The sequence below is a fragment of the Silene latifolia genome, chromosome Y (genome assembly GCF_048544455.1).
Source record: "Silene latifolia isolate original U9 population chromosome Y, ASM4854445v1, whole genome shotgun sequence".
Classification (NCBI taxonomy): Eukaryota; Viridiplantae; Streptophyta; class Magnoliopsida; order Caryophyllales; family Caryophyllaceae; genus Silene; species Silene latifolia.
Genome location: NC_133538.1, coordinates 115715198 through 115741736, shown reverse-complemented (window position 1 = coordinate 115741736; position 26539 = coordinate 115715198). Strand labels below are relative to the sequence as shown.

At 41.0% G+C, this 26539-nt stretch overlaps 1 non-coding gene across 1 annotated transcript; it reads right to left on the bottom strand.

The window, feature by feature from the left end:
- Positions 1-6102: 6102 nt before the first annotated feature.
- On the bottom strand, positions 6103-6209 carry LOC141635985 (small nucleolar RNA R71). The gene has a single exon (XR_012540633.1). It is a non-coding gene; the product is annotated as a small nucleolar RNA R71 (small nucleolar RNA).
- Positions 6210-26539: the final 20330 nt, after the last annotated feature.

Below are 26539 nucleotides of genomic sequence, written 5' to 3'. Positions count from 1 at the left end.
TATCATGAAAAATCTATATTTCGAGCATAAAAACTTCAAAAATTCTGAAAATTTACAGGTCATCTAAAAATAAAATATGTGAAAACATATCCAAAAACCACTGGAAAATTCGAATTTTAGCTAATTTTAGTCCGAAAATGACATTTTTATCATAAAATCACATTTTTAATGCCATTATTATATTAAATGAACATTAAAAATCCATAAATTAACCAAAATATCCTAAATACATTTTAGGATCAGAAGCTTTAACATGCATAATTTATTTCGTGATATATCATAATAACACAAATTCATGAGTTTTATATGTTAATCGTATAACTCGGAAAAACTATAACCGATTTGCATGCAAACAACCTAAGGCTCTGATACCACTTGTTAGAAATCTATATCTCTTTACTTAACATATTCATATATGTTTTAGTTTTAATTTAGTCATAAAATTAAATATTGATCTTATGCATTCAAACAATAATAAGAATAGGGAAGAAATCATCATCTTACATTGAAGATTTCGGATTATTTGGGCACAAGTGAGTTCTCCTACTCACTTGTTCTTAAGCTTCCTTAAATGGATGAACAAGGATTCAAGTAGAGAATCCCTCCCAAGGATTAATACCCAAAGTAACAACTTAATAAAATTAATATTATTATTACTAGAACAATATTAATTTTGTATAAAATTGACCAAAATATTATTTTGTTCTCTCAATATTTCGGTTAAGAGAAAAGGAGAAAGAGGAAGAATTTATCTCTCTAAAACTCTTATTTTTAGATGCGTGAATGAATAATAAATACACTAATGTTTTTGGTAGTGTATATTATGTAAAAATTTGAAGTCACAAAACCGGGTAGAAAGGGGAGGTGGTGATGCCCAATGTATGATCAAAGTACTCTTCACAATAACCACTAGGTTTGCATGGCTAGGTTTTAGGCAAATGATTATGTTTACCACTTACTTAATCAACATAATATTTTCCTAATATCACCCCTAATTTCGGTCCATATAGTGTAAAATGGAAAATCCATTTTACACATTATTTTGTCAATTTGTCACATGTAACATGTCATGTAAAATTGTTATGTATTTTTAACATATTAAAAATCAACGCATTAATAAAAATATGTCATATACAAAATTGACTTAGTAATTCATAATCACTTGTACCAAAATATTTTACCAATTATAAATCACAACATCTTGTATTTATAATAATTTAATCATTCAAATGCAATTGTTTCCTTAAACAATAATTTCATCTAAGTAACAAAACAATTCGATTACTTAGACCGTATCTTATTTCAAATTACAATGAGACACGTAAATATTACTTCCAAAATCTTCCGTCAATTTTAAGTAATTTAATTAACCCGTATCGTCATACGATCAATTAAATGATCAATTAAGAGTGTTACCCTTTAGGTATGACCTAAGGGGATCAACTGATCACCACCGTCGCACGACAGTAATGTCAAACTCTAGTCAACCAATCATTACCGATATGTGTGGACCAGTTGACAGTAAAATATTACTTCCCAATTGTATTCTTTAGAATGAGATTTAAAGATGTGATCATCATGATCAACAGTTGTGATCACATTATTGTCGGAGGACACATATTCCAACACCGAGTTGAGAATACTCGGCCGAGTATACTCTATACTCGACCGAGATCCGGTCTGACGGGTGTTATTTCCGCGGTTTGGATTAAATGATTAGAGATTATATATAAGTCGTTTGTCAGTTTCTAAAATCATTTCTTCCAAAACATAAACTACGTTTCATTCTCCTCTAATCATATTCATCAATTCTAAGACAAAGATCGTCGATTGTGGGTTCTAGCATCTTATTCCATATCAATCGTCGTAGTAAATGTCTTGTCCTTGTTGATCTATTGTTGTTCTTATAAGTTAACAAACCTTAAATTGGTTTAATTTGGGGGTTTAGCGTTTGGTCATCATATGTGTGTTGATTGTTGATTATCATTGTTGTAGATGACGATGTGGTATTCGTTATGCATTTGTATGATTGATTGCTGCGTAGCGGATTTCGAAAAGGTAGGGTTTCCCTACTTAGTTTTACTATTTAATTGAATTGAGATTTATATGGTAATTGTTGTACAATTGATATTGTGATCATCTGATGGTGTTGGTGTTGGTGTTGGTGTTGTGATGTCTGTGGTGGAGTCAATTGCGGGAGTGGCTTCACACCCTAGTGCGCCCTCCGTGGAACCCGCCACTGGAGGGGATGTGCACATTAAGGGACAGGGTTATTGCTCGTTGATGAGCAGGACTTTGGTGGATGTGGTTGCGGTCCCCCACCGGCGTATGATTGGGAGTTGGAGTTGGCTGATGATCAGTGATTATCTTTCGTATGATTGGGTCCCCCACCGGCGTATGATTGCTCCGTTGTTGTTTTGTAAAATCTATGGTGATCCATTCGGGGATGATGAGCAGATTGTGACAGGTGATGATGAGTATTAGCTATGGGGACAAGATGGGGAGTCTCTGGGTACTCTATCGAGTGGGCCTTACTCTGTCGAGTTAGGGTGTTTTGATTTTAGAAACATTAATCTGTCTGTAGGGTACTCGATCGAGTAGCCTGGGTACTCGATCGAGTAAGTGGCACTCGATCGAGTACGTTAGTTACTCGATCGAGTAGCTCGGTTAACGGGTGATAATTCGACGGGTTTGTTAATAACACAGATTAATATATAAATCTTTCCGTCACCTTCATAATACACTTTTACAAACCTAATAACTTTAAAAAGGAGATTCAACCTACGTTCTTCGCATCATCCGTGTTATTGACAATTCTCGGAGCTTCAGAGGTCGGATTTCATTGTTCTTTGCACCGTTGTGATTCTTGCGTCGAGGGTAAGATCTACGTACCAATTTTATGGTAATTAGTTAAGTTTGTTTAAACCCTAATTTGGGGATTGGGGGTTTTTGTTGGTTAATGTATTATTAGTAATTATATGATTGTATGTTAGGAAGAGGATTCGTAGAAGAGAGATTTTGATACAACTGTTGAGAGCGCCTGCTTGTGTTGCATTCCAGGTAGGGTTTCCCTACTCAGTATTAGTCACATAATGTGTTGGTTGTTGGTTGTGGTTGTTGTATAGTATCATACTTGTATTGTGACGGTTGTCGGAATTGGTTACTGTTTGTGATTGTGATTGATGGTATCTGTTTGTGTTCTTCGGGTTGTGTCCCTGGCTGAGTGGAGTCACTTGCGGGAGTGGCTTTACGCCCATTATTCGCCTTATGTGGAACCCGCCACAGAACGGATGTGCACATTAATGGATTTGGGTTTATCGCTCAATGGAGATGAGCGGGGCTTAGGTGGGAATGGCTGCGGTCCCCCACTAGCGGTGTGGAGTAACCTATTGCGATGGGTACTCTGGCAGGGCTAAACACTTTAGTGTGTAGTCAGTGATGAGGAGTTGATTTTGGAGTTTGGGTTATGTGACGATTGAGCAGTGTTGGTTTCTGTCTTTTGTTATTATATATATATTTGTGTGATTAGTACTGACCCCGTCTTTGATTTGAAAAACTGTGGTGATCCAGTCGGGGATGGTGAGCTTTTGTTGAGCAGTTATGAGTCGAGACATATGGGCTAGCTGGGATGTGTCACCACGAGATGATATGGAGTCTTCCGCTGTAGTTTTGAGTAGTTGTTAGACATTTGGTTTTGAGAACTTGTATATGTATTTTATTACTTTGGTTTTTGGATTGTAATCACCTAAACTTTATACTATTTAAGTATTGTTTCTTTATCGTCTTTTGATGATCATTTCCTCGGGAAACCGAGATGGTGACATTCTTATACCTGAGTGATCCTGGTAAGGCACTTGAAGTATGGGGGTGCCACAAAGTGGTATCAGAGCGTCGATCCTGAAACCTGAAACCAATGAATCTAATGAACATATGGAGTTAATTATAATGAACCCGGGGTAAAGGTTGTAGGAGCTAATGCAAAGGCTTGGGAGACGTCCTAAAGTCGCGAACTCACCATGCAATTTTGAACCTGTCACATGGGCATGTGTGTCAAGGTCGTATGTGTTGTCTTTTGGTTTGTATGTGAATGTAATGGTATGTGTCGTGAATTGTTGGATGTTGGATGTGGAGAATTGAAAATATGGTTAAAAGCTGAAGAGATATGTTTTATATGTGAATTGAATGAGAAGTATGTTGGGTGTTTATAATGTGGCATTTTGATAACATGAAGTAGATTGTTTTGTTGATTATATGAAGAATTGCGTAGATATGCATGTGATACGTGCATATTCTATACACTTTATCTGTGGTTTTGGCACGTATTTCTATGCATAATTGTTAGCTTAAGGCTGCTATTTCTCCCGAAACGGTTTACTTTGCATTTTTCTATGATTTATTGTAGGAATGCGTGGAAGTAGGCTAAATCAAGCCAAATTCGTCCTCCGGAAGCAATTTCAAGGAAGCCAAGAAGAAGGAGAGTCGTATTCATTCACCTTGGGATGCGTACAAGGGGTGAAGAGTTGATTGGAAGCAACAAGGAGCCACTGCACAGCATTCTCGGTCGATCGACTAGACTGTGAGGTCGATCGACCACTGGAGCTCTTCAGATGCTACTGTTCCGCGTTTTCAGTCGATCGACCGTGCTGACCAGTCGATCGACCTGATTTCGACCTGATAATTATTTCTCCGTGTTAGACTTTTAAAAGCCCAACTTGTAATTAACTTTCGGTATCTTTTTATCAGGAGAACGCAGCAACTTTTAGGTTATGCTTTTCATTCTGGAAAACACTTAGTTTTCATATCTAGCTTGAGACGGAAACGTTGGATTCGAATACTTTGTCCTTGAAATTTAATTAGTAAGCTTTTTATGCAGTTCTTCCTCTTTCTTCTTTTTCCTTGTTATTTTGATTCTTGTTTCATCAATTAATTTCAGCAATTGAATTTCTCTCCTTTGTTCTAGTTAGATTCCATCATGTCAAATTTGTTCTTTATTATTAATTTCGCAATTAATGTAGTTATGATTATGCGTAGGTAATTCCTTTGATTGGGAATAAGGTGAGCCATGGTATTAAATTAGGATTGTTGTGTAGCATGAGTTCTTCCGTATTGGTCTTGTCATCTTTTGATAGATTTCTTTGCTAGATTGAAAGATTGGTAATTTGATTTATCGTTAGATTTAGAATTTCTCTTGAGTGAAAGCTTTGATAAATTCTAGGGAATTATTAGACCGTGAGGTTATTTGAGCTTTGATCGAAAGACTAGCTTATCTTCCCTGAGACCGTATTATGAGACCTCTCCGTTTGCTTGGTGACCTGTTATTTGCCATGGTGAACCGAAGTTCCCGATCCTCTTTTTATCTTGTTAAGAATATTCATTTTAGCAATTAGCCAGTTAATCAACCAAATTCAAAACCCCCAATTAATTGTTACTTTTATAGGCTGAAAAATAGCAAACAAAATCAACCTTGTCTCTCTGTGGTTCGACCCTTACTATCACTAGCTATAGTTTTAGTTTGGAATTATAAATTTAATTTTGGTACTAAACGACGGTATCAAATTTTGGCGCCGTTGGAGGGAGACGGTGTAATTGTTTGCTTTATTTTAGTTTATTTTTCTTGTCTCAAGGAACTTTTGTTCCTTCAGGCCGTTGCTTACCTTTGCTTCTAGTTTTGCTTTTGCACAGTTAGAAGACAGGTTTTTGAGAGGAAGACTTGAGTACTCTCACTTTGGAAATTATGGCTACGATATATGATAATTTTCAGCCAAAGGAGCACAACCTTCCAAAGGGCGCGATTCGCCCCTACTACCAGGTAAATTCGAGTTTCGTTCCTCTTATATTGATTTAGTGGAACGGAATGAATTGTGGTCCGCGGATGAAGATCCCTTGAAGCATATGGAAATTTTCACAGACTATTGCTGTTCCATAGCTATACCGGATGGGGTAACTCATGATGAAGTAAAGGGGTTCATGTTCTTGTACTCCTTGAAGGATTCGGCGCGAGATTGGTACCGCTACCTTGACAGAGTAGCAGCTGGAGTCACTGATTGGACATCTTTAGCACTAGCCTTCTACAAGAAGTACTTCCCGCTTTCAAAGACTGATGCCCTGAAGGGTAAAATCACGAGTTTTCAGCAAGGAGCCGACGAAGAATTTTGTGAAGCATGGGGACGTTTCAAAAGTTTGGTCCGAGCTGTCCCTCATCATGGTTTCCAGCAATGGTATCTTTGCAATCTATTTTACAATGCTTTATATGATAATTACAAGGTCATCTTGGATGCAGCTGCTAATGGCAGGTTCCAAAATAATACCGGTCAAAGTAAAGGTTGGAACACTATTGAGGAGATGGCAGTCCATAAAGCTGAGTTTAGAAGTTCACGTGGAAAGTCACGAAAGCAAAGTGAAGACATGACTGCTGTTGTGACACTTATAACCTCCATTTCTAACCGTCTCGAGAAACTCGAGATTTCTGAAGCTTCCAAGGAGAAAGTCGAAATTCCTGTTCAAAACTCTGATGAGATCGAGAAGTTGAGAGAGATGGTCCAACTCCTTTTGGTTCAAGTGGCGAATATGGAAGCAGCGGGGATTGAGTCCTCAAAGAATTTTGTGAAACAATTGGAGAATGTGGAGGCTAAGCAAGCTGCTAATTCTTCAAGCAAATGTGAAGGGCCGGTTGAGACGATCAATGCCATCAATCTCAGAAGTGGCCTTTCTTATGAAAGTCCCGACAAGCCAAAGGAAGACTCGGAAATGATGAAGAAGCTCGTTTAAATTTCGATGCAAAAACGAAGTCTGAATGCGATTTCCGGTCGATCGACCAAAATTCGATCGATCGGCCGATCGATCAAGTGTCAGACAAAACAGATTTCGGTCGAAACTATTCACACCAAAGACATCGATCGATCGACCAACATCCTCAGTCGATCGACTGGGATACCTGAGGAAGTTAATTCTAGACAAGAACTGTTCACGCCCAGCTTACTTGGTCGATCGACCACCCATATCAGTCGATCGACTGATACTCCAGAGCAGGATGCAAATCCGTCAACTAGTTTGCATGATTCTTCACTCATTGATGATTTGTGGGGTTTTAAACTTACTTTAAGCGAAGGTTCGATCCTACGGCTTGTGTTGCGATCCGTGTATCCGGAGCATCCGAAGGCTACTAATTTGGAGCGTAAGTTTGGTAAGTTTCTGGAGATGGTCCAGAATCTCGAGGTAACGGTTCCTTTTACTGATTTAATTACCCAGGTACCCTCTTACGCTAAATTTATGAAAGATATTTTGAATAGTAAGAGAAATTTTCGTGATGATGGTAATGTTGCGTTTGTGGAGGAATATAATGCTCTTTCACAAGTTAATGTGCCACCTAAATTAAAGGACCCGGGTAGTTTTTCAATTCCTTGCACTATAGGTAACCACGTAATTGGAAAGGCCCTTTGTGACTTAGGGGCCAGTGTTAGTGTCATGCCGTATTCTGTTTGCGAAAGGTTAAACATTGGTAGACTTAAGGTGACCGATATTACCGTTCAAATGGCAAATAGATCGACTCAGAGACCTATAGGTGTTCTAGAGGATGTACCCGTTCGAGTGGGTAAGTTCTTTATTCCTGTCGATTTCGTTGTTTTGGACATTGCAGAGGACAGTCAGATACCTATTATTTTAGGCAGACCGTTCTTACATACAGCTGGAGCTGTGATAGATGTCAAACGCGGAACCATCACCTTAGAGGTAGGGGATGACACCATTGAGTTGATCTTGCTCACAAGGCAATCGAACACAACGATGAGGATACGTGTTATTCCATTGATATTGTTGACAGGGTTGTTACTTGTAATTGGAGGGAATCCTTAGCCAAGGATCCCTTAGCTGATCTAACCCATTTAGATGAGTGTGCAGGTAATACAGTGGAGAATGCTAAGGAGCAAGATGCTTTGGTTGCCTCAATGGAGAGCTACGAGCTCAGTGAAGAAGAAGATGAGATGCTTTTAAGCCACGGCCAACGATAATTTGGTGAACACTTGCTACACCCTTGAAGCCGATTCTGTCTATCTTTGTAGAGGTAAAGGTGCCAGAGCGTAAGCCACTTCCTCCTAATCTTAAGTATGTTTTTCTAGATGATACGGAGCAAGTATCCGGCTATTGTTAGCTCTAAGCTTAACGATGACCGGTCCGCTTTGATGTGTGTACTTAAGAAAAACAGGAAGGCTTTGGGTTACTCTTTGGATGACATTAAGGGCATCAGCCCCGATGTCTGTATGCACTGAGATAGAGTTGGAAGAAGGCCACAAGCCTTATAGACGAGTGGTCAACGCAAGTTGAACCCGAAGATGCGAGGAAGTTGTTATGGCTGAGGTGATGAAACTACTTGATGCAGGTATTATTTATACGATTGGCAACTCAAGTGGGTTAGCCTTGATTCAGGTGGTCCCGAAGAAAGGAGGGACTACCGTGGTTAAAAATGATAAAAATGAATTAATACCAACTCGAGTAGTGACAGGGTGGCGGATGTGCATTGATTATAGACAGTTGAATGCCGCCACCAAGAAAGACCATTTCCCCCTCCCTTTTGTTGACCAAATGACTGAAAGACTTGCTTCTAACAAATTTTTCTGTTTTCTAGACGGATATTCAGGGTTCTTTCAGATCCCTATTCATCCGGACGATCAGAGTAAGACTACTTTTACCTGTCCACAAGGTGTTTTTGCGTATCGTAGAATGCCTTTCGGATTGTGTAACGCCCCTGCTACCTTTCAGAGGTGCATGATGGGGATTTTTTTCTGATTATATAGAGAATATTATGGAAGTATTCATGGATGATTTCTCAGTTTATGGCAGTGACTTTGATCGTTGTTTAGCTAACCTTGATAAAGTCATGCAGCGTTGTATAGATGTTAATCTCGTTTTAAACTGGGAAAAGTGTCAGTTTATGGTCAATGAGGGAGTTGTGATAGGGCATCTGATTTCTGACAAAGGTATACACGTTGACAAGGCAAAGGTGCAGGTGATTGAGCAATTACCTCCTCCCGTGAATGTTAAAGGAGTGAGGAGTTTCCTTGGTCACTCTGGTTTCTACCGGCGTTTCATTAAGGATTTTTCAAAAATTACTAAACCACTCACACAATTGTTCCTTAAGGATCTTTGTCTTTGAATTCTTGATGAGTGCCATGTCGCTTTTAATGGGTTAAAGGAGGCCCTAGTTTCTGCGCCAATCATTCAGCCGCTTGATTGGGACCTCCCATTTGAGATCATGTGTGATGCCAGCGATTATGCGATCGGTGCAGTTCTGGGACAGCGAAAGAATAAAGCTTTGAATGCCATATACTATGCGAGCCGAACTCTGGATGAGGCTCAAGTCAACTATTTTACCACTGAGAAAGAGTTTCTAGCTGTTGTTTTTGCCTTAGACAAATTTCGGTCTTATTTGTTAGGTTCTAAGGTTATTGTTTATACTGATCATGCAGCGTTGAAGACTCTCTTTATTAAGAAAGATGCGAAGCCGAGGCTTTTGAGGTGGATACTCCTTTTGCAGGAGTTTGATTTGGAGATCAGAGATAAGAAAGGAGCAGAGAATGTGGTAGCTGACCACCTATCTCGTCTCAGGGTGACTGAGTAAAGGGAGGATTTGTTGCCTATTAATGATTCTTTTCCGATGAGAGTTTGTTAGCAATTACTACTTCAGGGTCTTATCCACCTCCGTGGTTTGCTGATTTTGCTAACTTTCTTTGTGATGGTAGGATACCACCCGAGCTTTCATGGCAGCAGAAGAAGCGGTTTGCCTATGATGCTAGACAATATTTTTGGGATGATCCTTATGTTTTCAAGGAATGCGCAGACGGTCTCATCCGGAGATGCGTACCTCAGTGGGAGGTGAAGGATATCCTAGAGGCTTGCCACTCTTCTGCTTATGGTGGTCATCACGGTCCGTCCAGGACCGTAGCTAAGGTACTCAATCGGTTTCTATTGGCCTACTTTACATGCAGATTGTCGCAATTTTGTTCTTTGAATGCGATGCTTGTCAAAGATCGGGAATATTTCAAGAGACATGAGATGCCACGGTAGGCATTCTTGAGGTTGAGATTTTCGATGTCCGGGGCATTGATTATCAAGGACCCTTTCCGAGCGATCAAGGTAATAAATATATCCTCGTTTGTAGATTATGTATCCAAATGGGTAGAAGCTATTGCTACTCCCCATTGCGATGCAAAGGCCGTGATTAAACTGTTTAAAAAGATCATTTTCCCTCGTTTTGGTGTCCCTCGGGTTATCATTAGCGATGGGGGAATGCATTTTAAAGAGAAACAACTTAGTGCTTTATTGACTAAATTCGGTGTCCAACATCGTAAAGGTTTGGGGTATCATCCCCAAACTAGTGGTCAGGTTGAGGTTTCTAACAGAGAATTGAAGGAAGTCTTAGCTAAAGTTGTTTCTAAATAACGGAAAGATTGGAGTCTTAAGTTAGCTGATGTCTTATGGGCTTATAGAACTGCGTTTAAAACGCCAATCGGGATGTCACCATACCGATTGATTTATGGTAAGACATGTCATCTACCTGTTGAGTTAGAGCGTAAGTCTTGGTAGGCTATTTGTGATTTGAATTTGGATCCTAACCTCTCTCGTGAGAAACGCATGACACAGCTGAATGAGCTAGAGGAATTTAGGCTGCTAGGCTATGACAATGCAAGGATCTACAAGGAGAAATCAAAGCGCTGGCACGACAAGAGAATCATCAAGCGCGAGTTCCATATTGGCGATAAGGTACTTCTTTTTAACGCTCGTATCCGCTTATTTCCTGGTAAGCTGAAATCCAGGTGGACCAGCCCCTATACGGTCACAGCTGTCACAAAGTTCGGATCAGTTGAATTGGAGACCTCTGCTGGAGAAAGGTTCAAGGTTAATGGCCAATATGTGAAGCACTATCATGGATCAGATGCATATGTTGGGAAAGTCGAGGTATTGTACTTCGACCCGCTATCAGATGATGAAAAGTGAGGTAAAAAGGTCGTGCGGGACCTCTTAAACCAGCACTAACTGGGAGGCAACCCAGATTGTAATTATTTTGTAATTTAGGAATTTTATTTTGTTTGTTCTTATTTATTTTATTCGCCTTTCTTTTGAGTTTCTGTTTAATTTCATGCATTTTGCAATTTCTTGGTTTGGGGAAAATTGTACGCCTTTGATAATTTCTGTAGGAATTTATTTTATGCAAAGTGCGTAAATGGTTTACTGGATGTTGTGAGAAAGGACGGGAAATTATGATGGCAAACAATTTTTGACGAATTAAAGCCTAAACGCCAGCGTTTGCAGTCGATCGACCAGTCCATTCAGTCGATCGACTGACAAGGAGAGTCCAGAAGCTACTGTGCAGGTATTTTGGTCGATCGACCGAGTAAAGTGGCCGATCGACCACTCTGCGGGATCAGATTACAACTGAAAAAGGGGAGTTTTGCTCATTCACTTGTTCATTCACATAAACACAAACTTTTAAGCAAACCCTATTTCTCTCCCTATTTTCGCGATTTCTCTGCATTTTCCACCTTAATCTCTCCCTTTCTTTCTTTAATCTTCAAGGTTTCTTCAAGGTAAGTCTTTAATCTCATTCCCATGCTCTATTCTCGATTTTATTGTGGATTGTTATGCGAAATTTTCTGAGTTTTGTGCTTGTGAGATGAAAAATCGATTTGGGGAAATCAAATTTTGGGACGATTTCTTGCCTTCTTTATACTTTAATTGCCTAATCTATCCTTTCCCCTTTAATTTTCAAGCAAATGAGCAGCTAGGATGAGTTTTACGCCGTTTTCTCCAATTTTTTCGAAACCCTAATTTGCCTTACAGATGCGTTTTTGATTCGGGTTTCCTAAATGGACATTGCTAGATGATTTCTTGTTGCTAATGTGTTAATTACAGGTACAAAAAATGACAAAAGGAAAGGAGCCAATGCAAGAGGGACAATCGAGCCAAAGGCCTGCTAAGCGGCCACGCGGACCGCCCCTGATGATAGAAGCCACTATGGATAGTCTACCTGACTATCCGCAGGTTATCTTTGCTAAACCTATTCAGCGCGCAAAATTTTCCTTCTTTGTTTCGAGTAGGAAGGTCACAGCCACCCGGTTTCTCCATAAAGACACTTTGGAGAAACTAGGCTGTTACGAGTCGGTCGTGTCCCTGCTAAATGGGACGGGAATGATGGGTCTTGTGGACATGGCTGAGTTCACATATTATGTAATGACCCTTGAATTTTTTTCGTCTTATGCTTTCGACACGAAAGCTTTCGAGGCTGATTCGACCAAACCTTGCATTTCCTTTCGACTTTTTAATGTCAATTACTCTCTGACACTTGCTGATTTTGCGGGTTTTCTGGGTCTTTACTTCGAGGGCAGAACCTCGGACCCCTCTGATACTCATTGGGTCATGTGGTCTTGTATCAGTGACTTTCACGGGGCAAAAAGGACGGGCACTTCCGTCCATTTGCCCCCTCTTCGTTATTTTCTACGGCTGATGGGTAACACCATTTTTGGCCGTAAAGAGTCTAATAATGTGAATAATATTGAGCTTTCAATTTTGGCGGGCTATCTGAACGTTGAGCGTCGGATAGCCCGTATTTATAACATTGCCTACTTGACTGCCGCTCACTTTCAGACTGTAAGTGAGGGCACCTTGACCACCATTGCCTGTGGCGGTTTGGTGACACGTATCGCCAACCGCCTTGTTCTACTTTCCCTCGACAGGAGGACCCCATTGACCCCGACCTGCGTTTCATGGACCTCTCTTACGCGAGGGGTGTCTATTGGGTCGATAGACAGATGCGGTGGAAGATTGATTCTTTCATCTGTGATCGCATCCCTGTCACTGGCTACCCTCCTGTCCTGCCCCTCACTACTGTTCAGGGGGCAGCGAGGCCGCCCTTGCCTAGTTACAGGCTTCCTCTGGTGGCGGCTACTGCTACTGCTAGCTCTTCGAGGAGGGCTCGTGCCTCCTCTTCACAGGCACCCCCTACCTCCACTACCACCCCCACTGCTGGTACATCCACTTTTCTACCACCCACTCCTTTAGTTGTCCCTCCGGTCATGGACCAGAGGGCAATGTCACGTGTTTTGGGGGATTTGTGCAGGAGTTTCAACCAGCACAGGTTGGACACGGCCATCGCCCTGTACCCGGTCTACGAGGAGCTAGCTCGGGGGGGATGCTTCCACAGGGTGACTGGGCTCACCCTTCTTACTTTGTCCCTCCTGCGGGTGGTTACCCTCAGCCCGCCAGGAGACCCCCTCCTACTACTACTACTGGTGCCTCCGGTTCTAGGAGGGCCACTCCCGCTGCTGCTGCTGAGGAGGAGAGTGACTCGGGGTCCGGAGAGGACAGTGACTCTGACTACGAGGGTGGAGATTAGATACTGGTGACCTCCCCGTTTTTGGCTGGTTTGGGGGGGTCGTATTTTGTGAGTTATTTTCCTTTCTCTTTTCGCTTCCTTTTATTTATTTTTTTTATGCTTTTATTCTCCCATTTTTCTGCTGGTGATTTGCTGCTGAGCACAATGGGGACATTGTGCGTTTTGGTTTGGGGAGGGTATTTGCATATGCCTTTTGTTTTGCATCTGCATTTGTCTTTATTGCATTTCAGTCACATGTTTAGTGCATTTCTGTTTGCATTTGTTTTTAATTTTCATCCATTCAAAAAAATAAAAAAATAAAAAAAAAACAAAGAAAAAATTGAAAAAATTCATAACAACCAAAAATATCACGTTTACTTTTGCATACAGTTGAGTCGGATTGGAGTTATTAATGATGATTTTGCACTATTAGTCGAATATGCCATTCCATGCCCTTTTCACAGTTGCTTAGCAAGAATTAAAAGTGATTTCTCAAATTTTGTTATGGAATTCCATTTCGGGCAATTAGACTTGACTCATTACTTTTGGCAAACTACTTATACCTTCTGAGATATAGAGCCTATAACTGGTGACATTTATGACCGGTTAATTTAGGATTGAGAGTAGTTACTCCCTTCATTTCATGTTTTGCACGTGTATGAGTTTTGATTGCTTATTGCCTATACGCATTGGTTTGTGGTCGGTATTGCATGTTTAGAGAACTATTGCATCCTCCCCTTTCTCATTTTACCCCTTTAACTCCACTATAAGCCAAAATTGCCAGTTGCCCTCAACTACATTCCATACTTAGCCTACCATTGTGCCAAGCTAGGAAGTAGTAGAGGAATTTGTTGATTTAAATTTGTTTTGGTTCGCTCTTGTAATGTTGGAGCGGGTATTTTTGAGAAGTGAAGGAATTATTTCACTGAAAATGGGGAAGAAAAGAAAAATTCAGAAAAATGAAAAAAAAGGGAAGTTGTTTACCTGGGCAGAATGCTGAGTGTGCAGGGTGGTCGATCGACTGCCATCATTGGTCGATCGACCACCAGTTCAGAATTTGAAAAAAAAAAATGAAAATGAAAAAAAAAAAAAAAAGAAACAGACAAAAAAAAAGAAGAGAAAAAAAAAGAGTCTTGAAAATAGTAAGGTCTTGGTTGAAATAAGAACACGCCTCATGTGCTTACCTCATGATTTGGAGGCGTTTGTTTGGATTTTTGTGTTGCCTAGTCAATAAAGGCATGGTTTTTTTATTGAGTTGGAAGAACGGGATACGGGTTCTAATGGTTTATTAGGTACTAGCTTGGCTCTTACCTTCACTCTTCCATAATTGCTTTGCCCCTTCTTTCCCACTTAGCCTCACATATCCAAATGTTGCAATAGTTCGGCATGTGATAGTCCTTGACGGTGGTTATGCGTATGTACGGTAAATAGAATCATTATTCATGCTAGTCAAGCATACATGTTTTGTCGGTCGCAGTCTAGGTGAGAGACTATACTTTTCTTCCCTCTCTTTTACATATTATCTTACCATTTGCTTTGCTGAGAGAAGAGTGATCCGGGAGAGTCCGATTGTATGAGTCTTGCAAGGTTGAACGCCCGACTTAATTCTATGATATGCATAAATTTGTTCACTTGATTTAAGCTTTGCAGCAGTTGACTATGTGCATTAAACGGTTTGGCATTGACTTGTAGTTGGCTCTGAGATGTACTCCTTTCCATTTAGTTTTTATACGGGTCATAGTGCTTGCTTGGGGACAAGCAAGGTTTGGTTTGGGGAGATTTGATACGTGCATATTCTATACACTTTATCTGTGGTTTTGGCACGTATTTCTATGCATAATTGTTAGCTTAAGGCTGCTATTTCTCCCGAAACGGTTTACTTTGCATTTTTCTATGATTTATTGTAGGAATGCGTGGAAGTAGGCTAAATCAAGCCAAATTCGTCCTCCGGAAGCAAGTTCAAGGAAGCCAAGAAGAAGGAGAGTCGTATTCATTCACCTTGGAATGCGTGCAAGGGGTGAAGAGTTGATTGGAAGCAACAAGGAGCCACTGCACAGCATTCTCGGTCGATCGACTAGACTGTGAGGTCGATCGACCACTGGAGCTCTTCAGATGCTACTGTTCCGCGTTTTCAGTCGATCAACCGTGCTGACCAGTCGATCGACCTGATTTCGAGCTGATAATTATTTCTCCGTGTTAGACTTTTAAAAGCCCAACTTGTAATTAACTTTCGGTATCTTTTTATCAGGAGAACGCAGCAACTTTTAGGTTATGCTTTTCATTCTGGAAAAAACATAGTTTTCAGATCTAGCTTGAGACGGAAACCTTGGATTCGAATACTTTATCCTTGAAATTTAATTAGTAAGCTTTTTATGCAATTCTTCCTCTTTCTTCTTTTTCCTTGTTATTTTTATTCTTGTTTCATCAATTAATTTCAGCAATTGAATTTCTCTCCTTTGTTCTAGTTAGATTCCATCATGTCAAATTTGTTCTTTATTATTAATTTCGCAATTAGTGTAGTTATGATTATGCATAGGTAATTCCTTTGATTGGGAATAAGGTGAGCCATGGTATTAAATTAGGATTGTTGTGTAGCATGAGTTCTTCCGTATTGGTCTTGTCATCTTTTGATAGATTTCTTTGCTAGATTGAAAGATTGGTAATTTGATTTATCGTTAGATTTAGAATTTCTCTTGAGTGAAAGCTTTGATAAATTCTAGGGAATTATTAGACCGTTAGGTTATTTGAGCTTTGATCGAAAGACTAGCTTATATTCCCTGAGACAGTATTATGAGACCTCTGCTGCTTGACTGACCTGTTATTTGCCATGGTGAACCGAAGTTCCCGATCCTCTTAATTGTTACTTTTATAGGCTGAAAAATAGCAAACAAAATCTACCTTGTCTCTCTGTGGTTCGACCCTTACTATCACTAGGTATAGTTTTAGTTTGGAATTATAAATTTAATTTTGGTACTAAACGACGGTATCAGCATGCGTAGTTATAATTATAATGTTGGGGTTATAAAGGTTGCATAGTAAGTTTGGGGAAGTGAGCTAACATGCGGGTAGTGTATACGAGTCTCCATGACTCGATCGAGTGGGGGACACTCGATCGAGTAGGTGAGGTGCTCGATCGAGTGGGCCTGACTCAATCGAGTGGGTAATTTGATGTTTTTCTGGTCAGAATCGTATTTTTGGGTACTCGATCGAGTACATAGGGGCACTCGATCGAGTAGGGGTCACTCGATCGAGTGGCTGGTCAGCTCGGTCGAGTATGTTTGAGATCAGAAGGTCTGTTTGAGGTCTGGAGTTGGGGCACTTGATCGAGTATGTTGGGCACTCGATCGAGTAGCCTCAACTCGATCGAGTAGGTTATGGTACTCGACTGAGTGGGGTCTGTGCAGGCTATATACGTGTTCAGGGTTATAGTATATATGTATGTTTATGTCTACCTTTTCTTATATAGTTGCAAGATGCCGCCAAAGAGAAACGCCCTTTATGCTAGAGTTGAGAACATGACCACCGATGACATAGTTAAGATGTTGGAGCACCAAGATGCTCTTACAGAAGCTTTAAAGAGAATGGGGAAGGACAAGGATATTGATCATTCAAAGATTAGCCTCTACATAGCGAGGTTTAACCCAAAAGAGTACAAGGGGACCGGGGAGCCAATCCTTCTGAATAATTGGCACAGAGAGTTGGAAAACATCCTTGATTTGGTGCATTGCCCGGATGAAATGAGGGTAGAACAAGATGCGTTCTACTTGAGGGAGGCAGCAGGAGAGTGGTGGGATAAGGTCAAGGTGAATGCTAGAGATCTGTATGATGCGGAAGGGGTCGCCTCTATTCCTTGGGAAGAGTTTAGGAAAGCTATGAAGAGGGAGTTTGTGTCGGAGCATGTGAGGAGTAAGCTGAGGGAGGAATTTGATGGGTTCAAGATGACCTCTGAGATGTCGGTGGCTGAGTACTACAAACAGTTTAATGAGAAGGCTAGGTCTGCTGAGGATATGGGGTTGAGTGATGAGAACCTAGCTCTGAGGTTTGAGAAGGGGTTGACCCCCAAGATAATGGAGAAGTTACCCGTGGGGATCTATACAGATGTTAAGGAAGCTTATGAGAGGGCTGGGAGAGCTGAGAGGCTGGTAGAGATGACCCGAGAGAGAGGTGCTGAGAAAAAAAGGCTGAGAGCGAGGGTGGTGGCCAATCTAGCTACAAGAAGGGCAACCACACTCAGGCTAGAGTATATTCATCTGGTTCGGGGTTTAGTACAAGGGCTTCCTATGGGCGTGGCCAATGGAACAGTAGCACCAGCTGGGGGATGACCCGTTTTAACTGTGGTGGTGTAGGCCACAAGAGACATGAGTACACCAGTGCAGTGAGCGGGGGTTACCAGAGGCCGGGACAGGGGAGTTTTTCTCAGGGGCTGGCACAGAGTTTTGCGAGCAACAGACCAGCTGGGTCATGGAACAACCGGGGAGGTTAGAGCAGCAACGGGGGAGGTAACCGCAATGGCGGTAGTTCTTATCAGAAGCCTCCTACGAACACCAACAACAACCAGGGGTCGGGTGCTAAGCAAACTACCCCAGCCAGTACTGTCCAAGGGGGTGGACAGAAGACCAGTGGAAAGCTGTTTATGATGGAGAAACAAGCAGCTGAGGACGACGCACATGTTATCACTGGTACTTTTCTTGTTAATGGTGTTTACACCTTTGTTTTGTTTAATTCGGGGGCATCTCAGTCGTTTGTATCTTCGAGTCATGTTAAACAGTTGGGTTTGAGAGAATATGAGTCTGTAAGTGAGAAAGTTTTTATACTTTTGGGAGAGTCTGTAACATGTGGGAAGTTGTTTAGGGATATATCTCTGATAGTTGGGCAAGTTGATCTACCTGTAGATTTACTAGAGTTTTCTTTAGACGGTTTTGAGATGATAGTCGGGATGGATTGGTTAGGAAAGTGCAAAGCTAAGATAGACTGTCATCAAAAGAAAGTGTCTCTGAGAGGTCCTAAGGGCATTAGTATGTCTTATCGTGGGTTTGTTGTCAAACCCAAAGTTAAATTGATTGCAGCTGTAACCTTGAAGTCCTATTTGAGGAAGGGGTACCCGATGATCTTATGCCATGTGAGAGATGACCGGATAGAAAGTCCGACAGTTGATCAGATACTAGTGGTGGGAGAGTTTTCAGATGTCTTTCCAGAGGAGATTCCGGGGTTGCCACCGAAGAGGGAGATAGATTTCAGTGTTGAGCTAAAACCGGGGACGAGGCCAATCTCTAAGGCACCGTACCGGATGGGTTCTAAGGAGTTGGAGGAGCTCAGGAAGCAGTTAGATGATCTAATAGAGGGATACATTAGACCTAGTGTATCACCGTGGGGAGCACCAGTTCTTTTCGTGAAAAAGAAAGATGGGAGTTTGAGGTTGTGCATAGATTACAGGGAGCTGAACCGAGTGACAGTGAAGAACAAGTATCCTTTCCCAAGGATAGATGACCTGTTTGATCAGTTGAGTGGTGCAACAGTCTTTTCCAAGATTGATCTGAGATCGGAGTACCATCAGGTGAAGATTAGAGAGGAGGACATACCAAAGACAGCTTCCACGTCGAGGTATGGCCATTATGAGTATGTGGTAATGCCGTTTGGGCTATCTAATACACATGCTGTGTTTATGGATTTGATGAACAGAGTCTTCAGTCAGTTTTTGGACAAGTTTGTGGTGGTTTTCATCGATGACATCTTAGTCTATTCTAAGACTAAGGAGGAGCATGAGGAGCATCTCAGGATTGTGTTGCAGACTTTGAGGGAGCATGAGTTGTATGCCAAGTTGTTTAAGTGTGAGTTCTGGTTAGAGAAAGTTGCCTTTCTAGGGCATATGATTTCAAAGGAAGGGGTAGTTGTGGATCCTGCAAAGATTGAGGCAGTTACCAAGTGGGAAGCAACAAAGAACGTAGCGAAGATAAGGAGTTTTTTGGGTCTAGCTGGATATTACAGACGGTTTGTGAAAGATTTCTCTAAGATTGCTAGACCTATGATGGCTTTGATGAGGAAAGAGAACAGGTTTCGATGGGATGCGAGTTGTGAGACGGTGTTCTAAACATTAAAGGAGCGTTTGACCACAGCTCCAATCATAGAATTACCTGAAGGGAGTGAGAACTTTGAGGTTTATACAGATGCCTCAAAGAATGGGTTGGGATGTGTGTTAATGCAGAATGGTAAAGTGATTGCCTATGCTTCTAGGCAATTGAAGCCTTATGAGGAGAACTATCCTACACACGATCTGGAGTTGGGTGCAGTTGTGTTTGCTCTCAAGATTTGGAGACATTACCTTTATTGGGCGACCTTTAAGGTATTTTCAGATCACAAGAGCCTCAAGTACATCTTCACTCAAAAGGAGTTGAACATGAGACAGAGGAGGTGGATGAAGTTGATTGGCGATTATGACATGGATATCATCTACCATGAAGGGAAAGCCAATGTAGTGGCATATGCTTTGAGCAGGAAGAGTGTACATTCCTTGTGCACTGCTATATCTTTGATGAGGTTGAGAGATGAGGTTGGGAAGTTTGGGATACATATGATCCAGAAAGGGGATGCCATGGGAGATTTGACAGTACAGCCTTGATCTTTATGATGACATTCGAGGTAAACAGGCATTGGATCCTAAGATGGTGGAGTGGAGAGCTGGAGTAGAGAAAGGGACAGTGTCTAGATTCTCTATTCATACGGATGGTAGTTTGAGGTTTGATGGGAGGTGGTGTGTCCCTAATGATGTGGAGCTGAAAAAGACCATCATGATAGAGGCACATTGTAAACCATATTCGGTACATCCAGATGCTGACAAGCTGTACAAGGATTTAAAGAAGACGTTCTGGTGGCCTGGGATGAAGAAAGAAACAGCTGAGTTCATGGCCCGTTGTTTGAGATGCCAGAGAGTTAAAGGGGAACAACGACGACCACAAGGTAAGATTCAGTCTCTTGAGGTACCTGAGTGGAAGTGGGAATCCATTTCTATGGATTTTATCGTGGGTTTGCCAAAGAGTCAGCAGGGTAACAACATGATATGAGTTATAGTGGATCGACTGACCAAGTCAACTCATTTCGTGCCAATGAAAGATACATGGACTAAAACACAATTAGCTACGGCCTATCGGAAGAATATGCTAAGGTTACATGGGGTGCCTAAAGACATAATATCTGACAGAGATGCGAGGTTTATCTCAAGGTTTTGGAAAGAGTTGCAGGAATATTTGGGAACGACGTTGAAGATGAGTACAGCATTTCATCCTGCAACAGATGGTCAGACAGAGAGAACGATCAAGACTCTTGAGGATATATTACGAGCTTGTGTGATGGATTTTGGTGGTAGCTGGGAACAGAGGTTGGATTTGATTGAGTTTTCCTACAACAACAACTATCACACTAGTATTAGCATGGCACCATTTGAGTCTTTATATGGGAGGAGATGTAGGAGTTCGATTTGTTGGGACGACAGTGCTGAGGTAGTGGTTTTAGGACCAGAGATGGTACATGAGATGGTTGAACAGATTAAGATGATCAGCGAGAGGATGAGAGCAGCTCAGGATAGCCAAAAGAGTTATGCAGATCTGCATCGCCGGGATATAGAGTTTCAGGTTGGGGACAAGGTTCTTCTGAAAGTGTCTCCTATGCGTGGGGTTATGAGATTTGGGAAGAAAGGCAAGCTGAGTCAGAAGTTCATAGGACCATATGAGATCCTAGACCAGGTTGGAGAGGTTGCTTATCGTTTGGCTTTACCCTCTTCTTTGGATAGGGTACATAACGTGTTTCATGTATCTCAGCTGCGCAAGTATGTGAGTGATTCGTCACATGTGTTAGAGGCAGAGAGCATAGAGCTAGATGAGTCCTTGTCTTACCTTGAGGTGCCTAAGCATATTCTAGATCGGAAAGTTAGGAAGACTAGACATGGTGAGACAGTCTTGCTTAAGATCCTTTGGTCCAATCATGAGGTTAAGGAAGCTACATGGGAGGCAGAGGAGGCCATGAGAGAGCGTTACCTGTCCCTTTTTGATCAGGTATGTATGGTTATGGGGACGTAACCTTGTTTCTTTTAGGGGGGTAGCAGATGATCGCGAAGAGTTTTTGCATCTTTCTTAAGTTGTTTTGGTATAGTTATTAGTGGTTGAATCGGGTTGAGTTTGGTTGGTAGTATGTGTCGGACCGATGTTAGTGCCATGAAAATAAACGATGTGGAGCACCCCGTTTTGAAAATTTTCCTTCGCCTGATGACCAACCTCCTTTACGGAAGAAGGGACCCTAGCAAACTTGATGCCTGTATTTTATATAAGGTTTTTACCTCATATTCACACGCATTTCTATGTTATTTACGTGGCATCTAGCTACAAATACCCCCGAATAGTCTACTTTCGTTTGTCTTGTATTAATTGCAGGTATGAACTGGAAAGGAGTAAAATCGAGCCTGAACCTGTCCCAATCTCATGCATTTTGGAAAAGGAGGGATCGGAGCTTGGAATTTATCACTTCGAGATGCGTGAATGGCTTCGGAAGGTGTTCAAGGAGTCCACCCGTGCTAATATAGCTCGATCGACCAAGTTGGTTACTTAAACTAGTCGAACGAATGCTTTATCCTGCTGGAGTTCATCGATCGAGCTCTTTCTTTACTCGATCGAGATGGCCGTTTGTTGAAGTCCTTGATCGAGTACTCGTTTTACTCGATTGAGAGGTTTGCTGGGTTTTATCCTCGATCGAGTGGTTTCACTTCACTCGATCAAGAAGATCGGTCTTTTAGGCGGATTCTGAGTTAATTTCGAGATTTCCTTTTGCAATTAGGAATAAATAAGAATGACGGCAGTCATAAGAGGACTTCACTTTCTCTTCTCTTCTTCTCTTTATCTCTCCCTTACTATTTCTCTTAGAATTTTTACACTTGAAAACCTAATTCTCTATTTACTCTTCCCTTGTAATCGGTATTCTCTACTCTTAATTAATTACTTTTTTTTATTGTTCTCATTCCTTTAAATTCCTTGATTTTCTTATTCTCTTCTTAGTTTATTAATTATATTTAATTCTTACATTTTATGTATTGTTGTTGTTTATTCAATAATTATGCATAGCTAAATTCCCTTGCTAGGACTTAGGGGAACCATGATATTAAGGAGATCATGAATAGGTGATTATGGTTTAGTTTCAATTAGATCTGTGTTGTTAATCACTGCATTTAACTGTTCTTATCTACTTGAGTCGACGCAATTAGATGATTAATTTTGGTACATCTTGACCTAGATTGGAAGATTGGAAGGGGTAAGGCCTGCAGTGAACATTAGAGCATTCTAATGAGGGCGGAAGCTAAGTTAGTAATGTTTTAGGGCGAATAGCGGACCGGAAGGACCTTTTCACTACCCTGCAGACCGAATTTGCATTGACCTAAGACCCTAGACATGACTCCTTGAGAATCATGGTGAACCGATTGTCCCAGTTGTTTCTTTCTACTGTATTTCTCTTTACTTTATTTCTCTTTTAATCTCCGTAGATTAGTACAAACCTTTAAAACCCCCAAGAAATAGTTACTCAGACGGGCTTAGTATAGCGTACATTTTCTCATCTCCCTGTGGAGATCGACCCCACTTCCACTAGCTTTTGTTAGTTGTTTTAGGTATTTAATTTTGGTACTAAACGACGGTATCAAATTTTGGCAAAATATGATACCGTCGTTTAGTACCAAAAATACTCGATCGAGGACTTCAACAAACGGCCATCTCGATCGAGTAAAGAAAGAACTCGAGCGAGGAACTCCAGCAGGATAAAGCATTCGATCGACTAGTTTAAGGAAACAACTTGGTCGATCGAGCTATATTAGCACGGGTGGACTCCTTGAACACCTTCCGAAGCCATTCACGCATCTCCAAGTGACAAATTCCAAGCTCCGATCCCTCCTTTTCCAAAATGCATGAGATTGGGACAGGTTCAGGTACAATTTCGCTCCTTTCCAGTTCATACCTGCAATTAATACAAGACAAATCAAAGTAGACTATTCGGAGGCATTTGTAGCTAGATGCCGCGTAAATAACATAGAAATGCGTGTGAATATGAGGTAAAAACCTTATATAAATTACACGCATCAAATCTCCCCAAACAAAACCTTTGCTTGTCCCCAAGCAAACTATGAATGCAACTAAAGAAAACTAATGGAACGGGACCAATTCATCAGCTACAAATTGTCCACCCAAACCAATTTAATGCAACAACAAACAAAGTGGCGATAAGCAAGTGCAAACGAATTAAATCAATACCTTAAACTATCGAACCATCAAGCTTGCAAGACTCAAATATATCGGACTCTCACGAGTCGCTCATCACACAAATTAAGCACAGGGTGAGTATATTAGTAAGAGATAGAAGGAAGTAGAGACACTCACCTAACTCGACCTTTAAGAAAATGCATGCAGCTGACTTGAAACCAATTTCTACCGACCGTAAATATGCATTCCAACCAATCAGGACCGAGACATACGCTAAGGACTTACATATGATGTGAGGTGAGATTATTGGGTATGAAGGGGCAAAAATAATTTGGATAAGTGGAGATAAAGTCAAGCAAGTACAACCATAACCAAATAGGAGAATCATCCCGCTTCACTACTCAAAATAAAATGTGGAACTGTGCCATCGTGGCAAAACATCGCTCACATCAACAAAGGACTCCCCATAAGAAGGTAGTGATAAGCATGGGAGTATTATACAACTTTCTTTTTCACATATATTTTTTCTCTTTTGTTTTTTCTTTAATCATTTTTCTTCTTTTTCAAATATCTTTTTCAATTTTTTTCTTTCAATTCATTTCTTCAGTTCATACCACCCACTTCGATTCTTTCAAAGCGAGCCAAATAGACAAGGGTAACAGCATACCCACAAAAACCACTGGAACTAGCTTGACAGGGCAGGCTAAAAGTTTGGATGTAGTTAAGGGGTCAAAAGGCAAATTTTTGGCTATTGTGAAGTTTATGGGTAGTAATGAAAGAAGGGATTGTAAGTTACCTCTCCACGTGTGTCACCACCACAAATCGAATGCATATAGGTACCGAGAAAAGGGCGTCATGCACGTGAAAATTGATGTTACATGCCTTATAGAGAGTACTACTCACATCCTATATGAAACTGGTCATGAATGTCACCAGTTTATCAAGCTCGTAGATTATGCACATTACCATGCCAGCAAAATGTTAAGAATATGCAAGGCAAGGGTAAAAGACTCAAAGTAGCGTAAAAGTTCAACGTTCCGACCCAACCTAAATGCAAAATTAAACGTGAATTTATTTGAAATGTTTTGAATTTTATACGATTTTTGAATGAAAAACAACAATGCATGCGAATAATAAGTAAACGTGCAAACGGAAATGCAATAAAATAACATGCAGACAAAGATATGGTTGCATACCTCCCCAAACTAAACTGTACAATGCCCTCATTGTACCAAGAATAGGGAAAGGGATGCAAATTGAAGAGAAAAGGAGAACGTTAGTTGGAAAACTTACAATATAGGCATGAAATAGGGACCTCCCCAAACCGACCATGAACATGGGAGGTCGTAATCAGCCTCGTGACATCAGAGCATGCGAAATATATAAGCAGGACTCGATCGAAAGGGCAGAAGAGCTCGATCGAGAAAAATAGGTGTCAGAAGTTCTCGATCGAAGAGGATAAGCTGTCGATCGAAAAGCCTGAATTTGCAAGCATTCGATCGAAGAGAAAGGATGTTCGATCGTGGAGAAAGAGCAGCAAAAACAATCGATCGAGTAAAGAAAGCAATCGATCGAATAGTTCACGTGTGAGGCCTGCAAACCGCAACAAAGAAACTACGAAACTAACAACATAACTTAAATGTTTAGCGATTGTTTGTAAAACTAGAAGCTAAGCACACAAAAATAATTCAAGAAGTTTAAAAAAAATTACAACAAAAACAGGCTGGGTTGCCTCATGGATAGCGCAGGTTTAAGAGGTCCCGCACGACATTTCGACTTTAATTATCTGGCGCATCAGGATTATCGAAGTAGAGAACTTCAACTTTGCCACCCACATCATTTGGCTCATGGTAATGCTTCACATATTGCCCATTGACTTTAAACCTGTTGCCCTCGGAACTTTCTAATTCAACGGACCAAAATTTGCTAACACTAGTCACCGTATAAAGGCCACTCCACCTTGACTTCAGCTTACCAGGAAACAAGCGCAGTCGGGCATTAAACAGCAACACTTTTTGCCCGATATGAAATTCTCGAGGTAAGATCCGTTTGTCGTGCCATCTCTTCGTTTTCTCTTTATAAATGTGCGAGCTATCATAGGCATTTAGCCTAAACTCTTCCAACTCATCTAGCTGCAATAAACGATTCTGACCGCATAGCTTAGGATCATAGTTCAACTCACGAATAGCCCAACAAGCCTTACACTCTAACTCAACAGGTACATGACAGGACTTTCCATAAACCAACCGATATGGTGATGCACCAATCAGTGTTTTAAAGGCAGTCCTATAAGCCCATAATGTTTCATCCAACTTAAGACTCTAATCCTTACGTGATTTAGAAACTACCTTAGCCAAAATCTCTTTTAGTGCCCTATTAGAGACCTCAACCTACCCACTAGTTTGGGGATGGTACCCCAAACCACGACGATGTTGAACACCGAATTTAGACAATATAGAAGTGAGTTTCTTTTTCTTAAAGTGCATTCCCCCATCACTAATTACGACCCTAGGGACACCAAATCGAGGAAAGATAATCTTTGTGAACATCTTAATCACATTAATGGCATCACAATTAGGTGAAGCAATCGCTTTCACCCATTTAGACACATAATCTACTGCTACCAAAATATACCTGTTATCTTTACTAGATGGGAATGATCCTTGGAAATCAATGCCCCAGACATAAAAAACCTCGACCTCTAGGATGCCATTTTGTGGCATCTCATGTCTCTTAGATATATTCCCAGAGCGTTAGCAAACATCACAAGCTGAAACAAACACTTTAGCATCGGCAAATAAAGTAGGCCAGTAAAAACTAGATTGAAGTACCTTAGCCACGGACCGTGGTGACCACCATCAGAAAATGAATGACAGCCTTCTAGGATGGCCTTGGTCTCCCACTGCAGAATACACCGTCTGTATAGACCATCTGCACACTCCTTAAA